We start from the raw sequence: 11,083 nt of genomic DNA, 5'->3' as shown, positions 1-11,083 counted from the left end.
AGAATAGCTCTTCTTACTTTAAATGTCGTATTTAAGTATATATCAAATCATAATCTTGTCCTGGTTATTGCAAATATGATAACTCTTACCAAACTTTGGAATCTTTTAACTCGTCACTAAAAGCTTTCTTTGATGATGGTATTCAACCTTACTTAAACTCAGCACGAAGAAATAGTGTTTGTTTGTTTTAATAATAATTTCAAAGAAGAAAAATAACTTGTTTAATATTGATAATAATAATATTTATAACAAGTCCAAGGGCAATCCGTTTTTTTTTAATTTTTGATCCTCAAAGGCAAGTTTAGAAGAATGTTCAAAAATTCTAACCTGTCATATAAAAAATGACAGAAATGACATTTAATGTTGTCCTCCTCCACTAAGCAGCACTTTTCGCACACATTTACAGAATGGAGTCCATCTGCTCGCATATAAATTTTATTATTATTTTGAAAAACCCTTATTGTTCCTCAGGGATATGTATGATATATTAGCTGAAATATAACTTAATGGCGACAATGATGTCTACCCCAATAAGGACACTACGATAACCTCTCCAAGAGCATAAGAACCATCAATCAATCCTAGCAATTGCCCACAGAAGTGTCATAAAATGTTAAATATGCCAAAATATGCCTATTTTTCAGCTGAGTCAAATTTGAAGCGCACAGCTTAAACGATTTTGGACAATTGGAATCATTTAAGGATTATGCCAGCTACTTTTAAGGGTCAGGCTTTGAAGAAACTCTGAAAGTGAGTGCTTTATTTGTGGTACTTTTAGCTAGGCAAGCAAATAACTTGTCAGTGGCTTGCATCTACTTTTCAGTTCCAATAAAGATTAATGTCTTTGTACACAGTACATAAATTATTATTTAGGGCTCGACCCATACACTCAAACACACACACAACAACAACAACAACACACACTTACACTAGACACAGGGGAAGCTATAAGTAAAGCGAAACCTAATCAATTATACAAACGCTCCAGCCTGGAATATTATGTCAACATAATAAGGCAATGGTAGCCCATTGTCCTTGTCCCCAGTTGCCGTTTCATTTTATTAGCCGTGGATGTGGTCTCTTCGCACCGTAAATAATGAGCAATGATGTCGGGCAGGAGTCTACGGGTCTATACACTTGGGCATGGTCCGGGTCGCGGTTCGTATTAGATAAACTTGTTGTGCCCATTTTCCGGATTTCAATTTTGATAAATTATGCATTTAAAGTACAACTTCAGGCATACGTTGGCCCATTGTTTTCACAAGACCATTTCCTTAATTCAAACAGGATATTTGATCAAATTAAACAGCCAAACTGCCAGTAAGCCTGGCGAAGAGTTATTGATTGTACATGTTGATGTAGGCTAAGGAAATGCTTTCAAAAAGGCATTGCTTTAATGTCTGCTTGAAGTCGTTAAATCCACTGAAGTAATAAATTATCCAGGAAGCTAATGTTTTTGGGATTTTCTAGTTGTTTTTATTAGATTCAGATTTTTGTTTATTACACTCAGCAAGAGCAGAAGAATTTGTACAAGATGTAAATTTTGTTTTAATTTTCCTTAATTTAAAATAAATAAATTCAACATTTAAATATTGATTTAAAATAACATTTCATTTGAAATATTAGTAACGGAATTTGCGGTTAGGCTGGTTTCTTTCAGTGTAGTGTACCGAAAGGTCAAAGTACTTAGCTCCACCTTCGCTTATAATAATAATCCAAATCTACTTTTGCTTATGGGAAAGTAAATGTTATTGTTGTCTTAACTGAATTTGCTTGACTTTTACACACCTCCGCAGAGATGATTTATGATGTGCATAATTTAGTAAATTCTCTTAAGGCATATATTTATATATATGTATTTCTTAAATACATATTTATTCTCAGAAGAATATTCTATAAATACGATTTAATTTGATTACACGGACAGTTGAATTCAAATTAGACCAAGTGCACGTAGATTCATATCTGAACCTGGCACAAGTGTTGTTTGTCTGCAGACACACACACACACACACATATATATATATACATATATATATATATCTTTTATTTATATTTTTTATGTTTTAAAGTCGTTAGCCTATTGTGGAGTGTTTGTATTTTTGGATTAAACTGAATGGCCTTTGGCCAAATGGCAGCCATCTGGCAATCAGATTTGTTGCCAACTTGTTACCACAAAACTTTGTAGTCAAAAGCATCCAAATACGTTGCAAATTGTTGTTGTCCTTGTTGTTGTTGTTTGCCATGCCACAGCCACTAAGTAGACGCCACGTGGATAAAGGAGGTTTCCAGCGAATTGTGCTTGTTGCTGATGGGCACCTTTGAAATGTTAAAAATGTTGCATACAATTCAGCGAACCCAGCAGGAGCAGCAATTGCTCCTTACAAACTGTCTAAGTGTGTGTGTGTGTGTGTGTGTGTGGGTGTGTTTGTGTGTGTGGGGTGTACAAGTGTCTGTGTGTGTGTCGCTGTTAACCAATTGGGAGATTTTGAGCAATCATCTGTATTAATTGCACCATAATTGGTCAGTCAGGTGTCAATACAACAGTTATAACGCCAGGCGAAGGTGCAGAAGTGCGTTATTAATGATGCTGTCTTATTGATAGCTGCACTCTGACATAAACACACACAATACACACACACACACACACACCTATACATGACTGTGCACTCGTCAGCTCACAAAATTGAACTCATGTGGAAAAAATGGAAAACTGCCAATTGCAATGTGAATAAAAAAAAAAAACAATTTAAAGAGTTTTATTAATCGCTTAAAGGAATACGAAAATTCGACAAAATATTGATGGGCCAATAAACATAAATTTTTGAGTTAAATTAATTAATTGTTTAATTTATTTATAATTACATAAATGTAAACTTTTCAAGATTCGTTTTGCAAAATTATCCAAAGTTCAGGTTTAAAGAATTTTTACTACATTAAAATACTATATTTCGCTTAAGAAACTCATATTTTATGTCTGTCGTAGGCAATTAATGTGAGGACTAAAATCGAGACACAATCGATTCAAAAAGTCAAAGGAATAAATTTGTGTATTAAAAATAACAAAGTCAATACGCAAAGAAATCAAAATCAGCCAATGGGAAAGACAAATAAAAAGGGTTTTGATTAATGTTTACCTGCTTTAAAACACTTGATTAAAGGTTAAGCATCAGATTCATTAAAATGGTTAGGCCTATAAGTGGGCGTGGCAGGCGTACGCCTTCTGCAACAGTTAATTAAAACTTTTTCGCGTTGCAGAAACAGCCAAGCGAGACCGCAAACAAAGACAAAATTAGAGCAAAGTGCGAGCCAAGCCAGCGACTACAACGTCTGGATGCCGCCAACTGCCACACCCACTCCGCCTCCCAGTCTACAGTGGCAACTCCCCTTGACGCCTTTGCTATGCTTGAGTTGAGCGATTCGATTTCGTTGGCTTCGTTGTGTGTGTTTGGCACCGTTGAATGCGTAAAACTTTTTACACGCGCATTTGATTTAACTTTAATGCAATTAAATTGTTTAATTTCAAAGAAACATAATAAATTTGAACAAAACACACAGACAGAGAGAGAAGGAGAGAGAGAGAGGAGCAAAGTAAGCTAAAAGTGGTTAAATGAGTTTTCTTTTTTTTCCCATTATTCCGGCAATGAATATAAAATCAAGTGAGGCACGTCTGAATACCTGTATATTGACAGTAGCCAATAAACGCATGCTTGTAACTAGGATTAAAAGAAAATACGCCCCCAAAAGCTGTCTTTGTCACACACATACACATACACAGCAGGGTGTCTGTGTGTGGTGTATGAGCTGTCAATAAATTTAATACCTTAAGATACTCGCATTTTGGTGAGGTGTTCATATTTCATGTATTATATTTGCATATTTTATGGCAAACAAAATAAAAATATTTCTTTTCATTTTGGCACATATTTAAAATCAAAACAAAACAAACAAACATTGTCGAAAAGGTTGGCAAGCTTGGCAAAAATATTTACACACACACACGCATTACCGGAATGTGCCACATGTGATGATGTCTTCCTGTGTTCCTGTGTTGAAGTCAAGATGGCGAAATCCATTTGTTGCCACATTATGAAGGGGTGTTCTTGCAGCGAGCTGTGAAATTGAATGTCGGAAACATTAAGGGAAGCTTACAAGCCGGCAAACACAATAAAATGCTGAAACGAATCTGGCCTGTTTCGAAATATGATTATATTTGGCAACACATGGTTTAATACAGCATTTGCAACAATTTCTCCACCATATTATGCATGCCCAGAAGCAAAAATAACTTTAAATTTCTTATGAGCACCCGTCTTGGGCAAGTATCATCAATTATAGCTGCAATCTGGCAAGCAAGAAGTAAATTAAACAAAAAATCATAAATTGAAATATATTATTGATTAATGCGAGAGAGACAAGCTGGCATTTAAACTAGACAGGTAATTGGAAGGTGCCCACAATACATAAAATCACAAAATTGCGACAGTTGCATCAAATGTATGCTGATGTACCATTAAAGCATACATCATTTGTTAAGACAGTTTGGCTATGCGTAATTGAATAATATTCGAACATAAATTACGATCAGCTGTCGGAAATGCACTTGTCTAAATAGCCTTCTGACGGATGCTGGTGAAATTTTGAACAGCCTGCTCAACAATTGTATGCAAATTAGCTTAAATTCTAACTTAAGCGAGCCACAACAATTGGAACAACGACAACAATTTTGGGCGTAACATTTGAATTATTGCCACTGGCATTCGCTTCATGAGTTCTCAAGTATTTTTCAATAAGACGTCTGCCTGTAAATGGTACTTCAAAATCCGGTGTGGCTTTTGTCACTTTTAAGTCGACATCCCCAAAAGTATGCAGCAAGTTTTTTACAATGCCATTGACTTTAAATGGCAGCCAGCACGCACGCACGAACACACACACACAGAGACAGCAAGAAGCTCTCTGAGATGATGTGCGAAGTGTGAATGAAGCTTCTGAGGTAGACGTGTCGTAGGAATGCTGGCGAAATTAACGTGTGCCTGACAACGAGGAAAGCTGCACAGTGGGCCCAGCTGGCTTTATTTCCTCGCAAATATAATTTTGTCAAAATTGAAAATGTATTTAGTATAGTAAACGTTTGAAAGATAACAAAGATAAGTACTGCACTTGGAAAATATATCGCTGATATATCAGAAATATCTCCTTGCTTTTATAATAATTTCTATAAGAAATACAAATTCTTAAAATTATAAATAATACAAAACATTTCAATATCTTCAGCAATTCTGACTTTTGACTAATATTATATTATTTAAAAAAAAAAATACGATTTTTAATTTCTACCCCAAAAAATACATAACCATTGTGTCGCTTGGGAGCCTCCCTGTCAATATTTGCATACCTGAATTTAATATTTATTTATACATCATTTTAATTTTGCCAATGTGTTTTTTTTTGGGGAGACGTGCCACAGTGCGTCGCGATTCGCGACATGTCCTGACGGAGGTAAGCAACAGTTCCACCGACCGAATTCTTCGACGGTGCTGAAAACATTCCTTGGAACTTTGGAGAGAGAATGCAGGTAGTTAAGGACACATATGAATCAGGTGATAATTCTTCGAGTAACTTTCACAGTCCACATAGTCCAGGCAGAAGCTAGTTAGCCAACTTATCTTAATATGTTTGTTGAATGTGGCAATCTGAAAATGTATACAATTAATGCAAACTTGTTTGGGCAGTTTGCATGGACACTTAACGATTGCTCATAAAGTTCATAAAGTTGGCCCATGATGAACGAGTTTGCTAGCTGGCAGCCCGGAAAAATGGGCGACGTCTGGGCGCCGGCTTTTTTTGTCCATCAAAATGTGACCGACATTAATAAACATAAAGTATGTCGGAGGCATGGAAACGAGTCCGAAAACCAACAGCTGATAACCAATGCAAAGCTACATTTTGCTCAGCTATCCGAGATGAATTATATTAAGAAGTACGATACACTCAGAAAAAAATCAAAATTTATTTTATTAAAATATTTTTATTTGTTTAATGTGCATGAGGGCAATAGAAACGGGAGATAATCTTTAGCAGGTTTACTAGGAATAGAAAAGTTACAAAATAATAAATATAAATTTTCTGAAAATATAGTAGAAATATATATAGAAATAATATAGTTAAAAAATACTTAAAGTTGATATATTTCAAAAAATAATTAGTTTTGGGAATGATAAGCTTGGTTTTTATAAATGACCAACTGTGAAGTCATTTGGTTTGTTGAGTGTGGTCGCTGCAGAGCCTAACTAAGTGAGTAAGTATGTTTGTGATAAGTAAGTATATCTTACATATATGTTGTGTATGCGAATCTGTAGCATATTCTATATTTTTTTGGGGTGTACAACTCAACTGTACGTTGAGCTCATTTGCATTTGTGTGAGCAATATACTCAATGAGATAGCGAGGTTGTCGCTCAAGTGGCGGGATTCAGCGAGCCGCTTTGAATATTGTAAAGGTGTTTACTTGGCACCCAGAGAGAAGGGTTTGACACGTCTGCAAATTGCTATTGGCTTGCCAGACTTTACTTACTGCATTACCTGACTCCCGATTTTGAAGAAGCTCGCATAATTTAAAAAAAATGCCTGTCAGGGTCACGTTCAGATCCCGCTTCAAACTCTACATATTATTTATTTATTTTTATTTTTTTGTTGTTCATTTATTTTCATCTTCAATTTTGTTATGGTGTTAAACGCCCCTCGTTGCTGTCTCAATTACATTACATTATGCTGCCTTGAATTACCATATTGTCTGGCTAAACCGGCTGGCTGGCTGTGGCTGCTCCTTTGAGCCACATTCGGCCGTAGCCGACCCTAGCCGACACTCTACACAAAATATTTACTTATCTATATGGATACATGCATTCAGCAAGTCTGGACTAGCCGCCAGTTGCCAGTTGCTAGAGTGAAATTTATGATCTCCGCTTTTGCCGGGGACAGGGTAACATTAATTTAACGGCAGCGTATGCAAAATGTCTGCGAACGAAGTGATTCAAGATCTTACTGATGTCCTTTATCGCTGTCGACGTCTGCCCCATTTGCTTCGCCTTCCTTTCCATCATCTTGTTTTTTGCAGAGCTTGTAGCCGTAATTTGTTTCAAATTATCCTTTTAAATTCCAAGCATTGCGCGCATCTTGAATCTCTCCTCTACTTGACAGTGGGCCAAATTGCTTCGCTACTCGTTATTGGAGGGAGTGAAGTGGAAGGATTGCCAGGACTAGGTTGTTTGCCTTTCGTTCTACCCTGTATTATCGAAGATAGTAGTGTGTATTGGCGTTGTGCAATGTCCCTCATGCTGATTATCAATTCGTTCTTCGCTACAGGCTTGAAACTTTAAACATATACCTATCTATGCCCGCGTCAAACAAGGTGTTACAGTTGGACTAGGCTAGTTAATCGATAAAATCGATCAATGCACATCGATAAATCCGCGTCTCCTTCACAAATTTAAAGACAGAGTCAACAAACGCTGAGCGTGGATTGCTGGAGACCTCCTTCAAAGATTGACACATAAGTTTCGGGACCACAACTCACTTTCAGAGTCACCAAATTTTGAAGGTATATTCTCTGTAACTCCGCTTCAATGGAAGAGCGAAAAAATCAAAATATAGATATATATGTCTTCTAATTTATATTTGGAATGAGAATACTTGCTTTTTTCTGGTACTTCCAACCTGTTGTCAGCTGGCATCACATTTGCTGTCAGAGTATCTCGTAATCAGGTATGCCCGACTGCAACGTTCTTATTTGTTTTTTTGGTATATTTTTCATGCAATTTTCTTTTTTTGGTTGTGGCCCACATTTACGCTCAACTGGATTCGTTCGCAAAAAGGTAGTGTTTTATTAAGTTGCCAAGCATGTAATGCAAGAATTCGGGAATCTGGGCAACAGTAAATAGACTCTTCATTTGTGTGCACCGCGATGAGACTTGTCAAATAATTTGGCCCCAAAAAGTTGCTATTGACGGCATCGAAAAGGGATACGACAAGTTATTGAGTAGTAAAAAAAAAAGAAAAGAAAACAAGAGGCAAAAGTATGAGCAACTTGGTAATTGTCGTCATACAAATATATACTTTTAGGGTTCTGCTCGACAAATTAAAATGATATAAATCTGCCATCAAGTTGCTTGCGTCAAACCAAATAAATTATATTTCTGTTGGCATGTCTCCGGCATCTCATTGTCTTGGCCTCTGGGGGAGCCTTAAGTCTGCAAAAAGAAAGGAAAAAGTTGGTTTTCATTACTGGGTAATTGGAATTTGCACATTACAGCCACAGGATGATTACTCCTTATGCCCAGATGTGTAGTGTCGCCTGTCGTTATCATTGTCTCATCAGCATTTCCAACAGTTTGGGTTTTCCTTACTGAAAAAGAAAATATATGGCAAATATTTGCTTGAATATTTGCCATCAGGACATGTTATTTGACGCCTTGTGATTTAATTTAAACCTTCTTGAAATTCGATTACAAATATCTTTGAAGAATTTTTGTCGCTTTCGGACAAGGTTTTAAACTTGTTGGCAAGTTTTTTTTTGTTAACATGCTTCCGCATCGTAAAGTTGTTAAGCTAATTTGGGCCGCCTACATGAAAACATTAAACAGCATCTAAAAAGGAGCTATTTAGTGGATCATTTGGGGCCATGCCCGAGGCATATGTCTTTCGGTCCAACTCCCAACCAAATGGCACCTTTGTGCAATGTCTTTCTGCCACACAAATGCAGATGAGTAGGACAAGCAACCATTCGCTCATAAAACTGGTTCTTGGTAACTTTTCGGGTGATTACACAGGACGAGCCACGAGCTTGAAACAGCTCCTTGGCTGTGTGTAACCTTCAACTTAGCCACGTGCTGCAAAAGTTTACAATTCTTGCACAATGCTTGAGGGTTGCTCAACTTAAAGTATGCTTAACCTCAGGCTGCACACCTGAAATACATCTCGAAAAATATTAGTTTTTCTGCAGCTGCACAGACATAATCAACTAGAAGATTTGTTCAGAATTCAAATCAAAGTTGTTGCAAGCATAAGCCATGTTTTACATGCGCTCAATGCTCCTTTGCTGCCCCCTCCCTCCCCCTTGGGCTGAGCATCTCGGCTCGGCTTTATTTGTTTCAAATTTTGAAACTTTGCACTTCAATTTGGAGTGCATGCAAATAACAAAAAGTACACGAAGCGTGAACTGAGGTTGCTGCCACACCGTTGCCGAGGAAGACAAACTTGGCCAGGACGGATTTGGTCACAGTTGCAGAATGTTGTGGCATGCGGCAATTCGCATTGATTCACCATGGCTGGCATATGAGTCTCTCAGCTTTATTAGATGTTCAGCCGTTGGGGGCTTCTGATAAATGGCACAAGCACCAGCTACACTCAGAGAAAACAAAAAAGGAAACAATCAAAAAAGCTTAAGTATTTATTTCTTTATTTTTCGTTATAATAACGTTAACCCTTCACTTTGAAATAAACAATAATTTATTTTAATTTGTATATAATTTTTTGGTAATAATAATTTACACTTTTAACGGGCTGGACTTTCGCTGTATGTTTGCTTATACGGTGTGTCTGTGGCGTAAATATGGCTTACGAGTTCAAGGTTGAGCTCGAGACATAAGCTGCAACACAAAGCTGCAGCAAGCGCAATATGCCCTGGGGCCCAAGTTACAAATATCACGTATACGCATAATTAACAAGAGTCAGCAAACGGCATTTCTCTGATCCTGCCCCAGTCAGCTTATACCTTGTCCCGAAAGGTTTACGCAGCTGAAATAAAATAAAATTAACAAAGCCATAAGGTGACACTTTTTTTTTCTTCTCCCCTCCTCAAATACACACACAACCAACACGTGCTGAAAAAGTTTTGTTTTTCGTGCTGGTTTTTCGTGCCGCCAATTTTGTAGTTGATTTGCTGCTCCTGTTTCGCAGCAATTTCCTTTACGACCAGCTGTCTAATGTTGGCCCCCATCCCGAAAATAGAAAACTTTATGGTTTATGGAAATTGAACCTTTCCTAATGAAGCTGGAGCAACGACAACAACAACAAAAAAGAGCTCAGAAAAGCCACCGCCCTTATTGAGACCGTTGCATATTTTAATAAAGTTTCCCTTCGCTCTTGTTTGTGCTTGCAGTTTATTAGCCGTAAATCAAAGTGTTTCGGAGTTCTTACATAACACCTGGGCATTGTGTGGCATTTTATGACTCAACCTTGAAAAACTAATAGACGATGGCTCCAATATGCCCGTATGTGCTACACTGAGACATATATATGTGTCACAGAACATTGACTTGCTTAATAAATAACATTTATATTTAATAATTAATAATAAGGTTCAAATATTGTCTTTTATCTCTCATATGTATTTGTATGTTTTTTAATTTAAATTTCAATTTTGTAGTATTTTTCAGAAAGAAATATTATTTAGAAATGAATTTTTAATTGGTGTTATTATTATTATTTTTACTTTTATTTATACTCATTTTATGATCATCGTTGTTGTTATCACTATTCGCATTTTAATATGATTTCCTCAGTCACTGTCCATATTATTTTTCTGAGTGCATATATGACACAGTTATGCCTTAAGCCAAAGTTACTTTTTGATAATAAATTCAAGCCATAAACAGTTTTTCTGTTAATCTTAATCTACATGTGGATATACCCAAATTATTACGGGGAAATTAGTGAGAGAATTATTGAAAATTATTTAACTTTGGTTTACTTTCAAAAGTATCTGCATTAAATACAGCTGAGCATGGATTTTATTTATTTTTTTATATTTTGTAGCCAGATTAACAGGACGTACGTGCAACAGGATGTGCTCTAAAAAATTAAAATTTTGTGTATATAAAAAGCGTTGCCGTCAAAGGTAGAAGGAGCATTACTGAACCAAGCTTAAAGATGGCCATCAATCAAAAAAAAAGAAGAAAATTGTACGCTGTCAACCTGTCGGTATTTAGCCAAAAAATGTTCGCTGCTTGGTGTTAATTTTCAAGTTGTAGTTGACAAAGTGATTATCGTTAATGAATTGGATGGAGAAGGGGCGACGGAGCATG

The sequence above is a fragment of the Drosophila grimshawi genome, unplaced genomic scaffold (assembly GCF_018153295.1).
Source record: "Drosophila grimshawi isolate 15287-2541.00 unplaced genomic scaffold, ASM1815329v1 contig_311, whole genome shotgun sequence".
NCBI classification, from domain to species: domain Eukaryota; kingdom Metazoa; phylum Arthropoda; class Insecta; order Diptera; family Drosophilidae; genus Drosophila; species Drosophila grimshawi.
The sequence above is the reverse complement of the archived record's forward strand: the minus strand, read 5'-3'. Positions refer to the sequence as shown.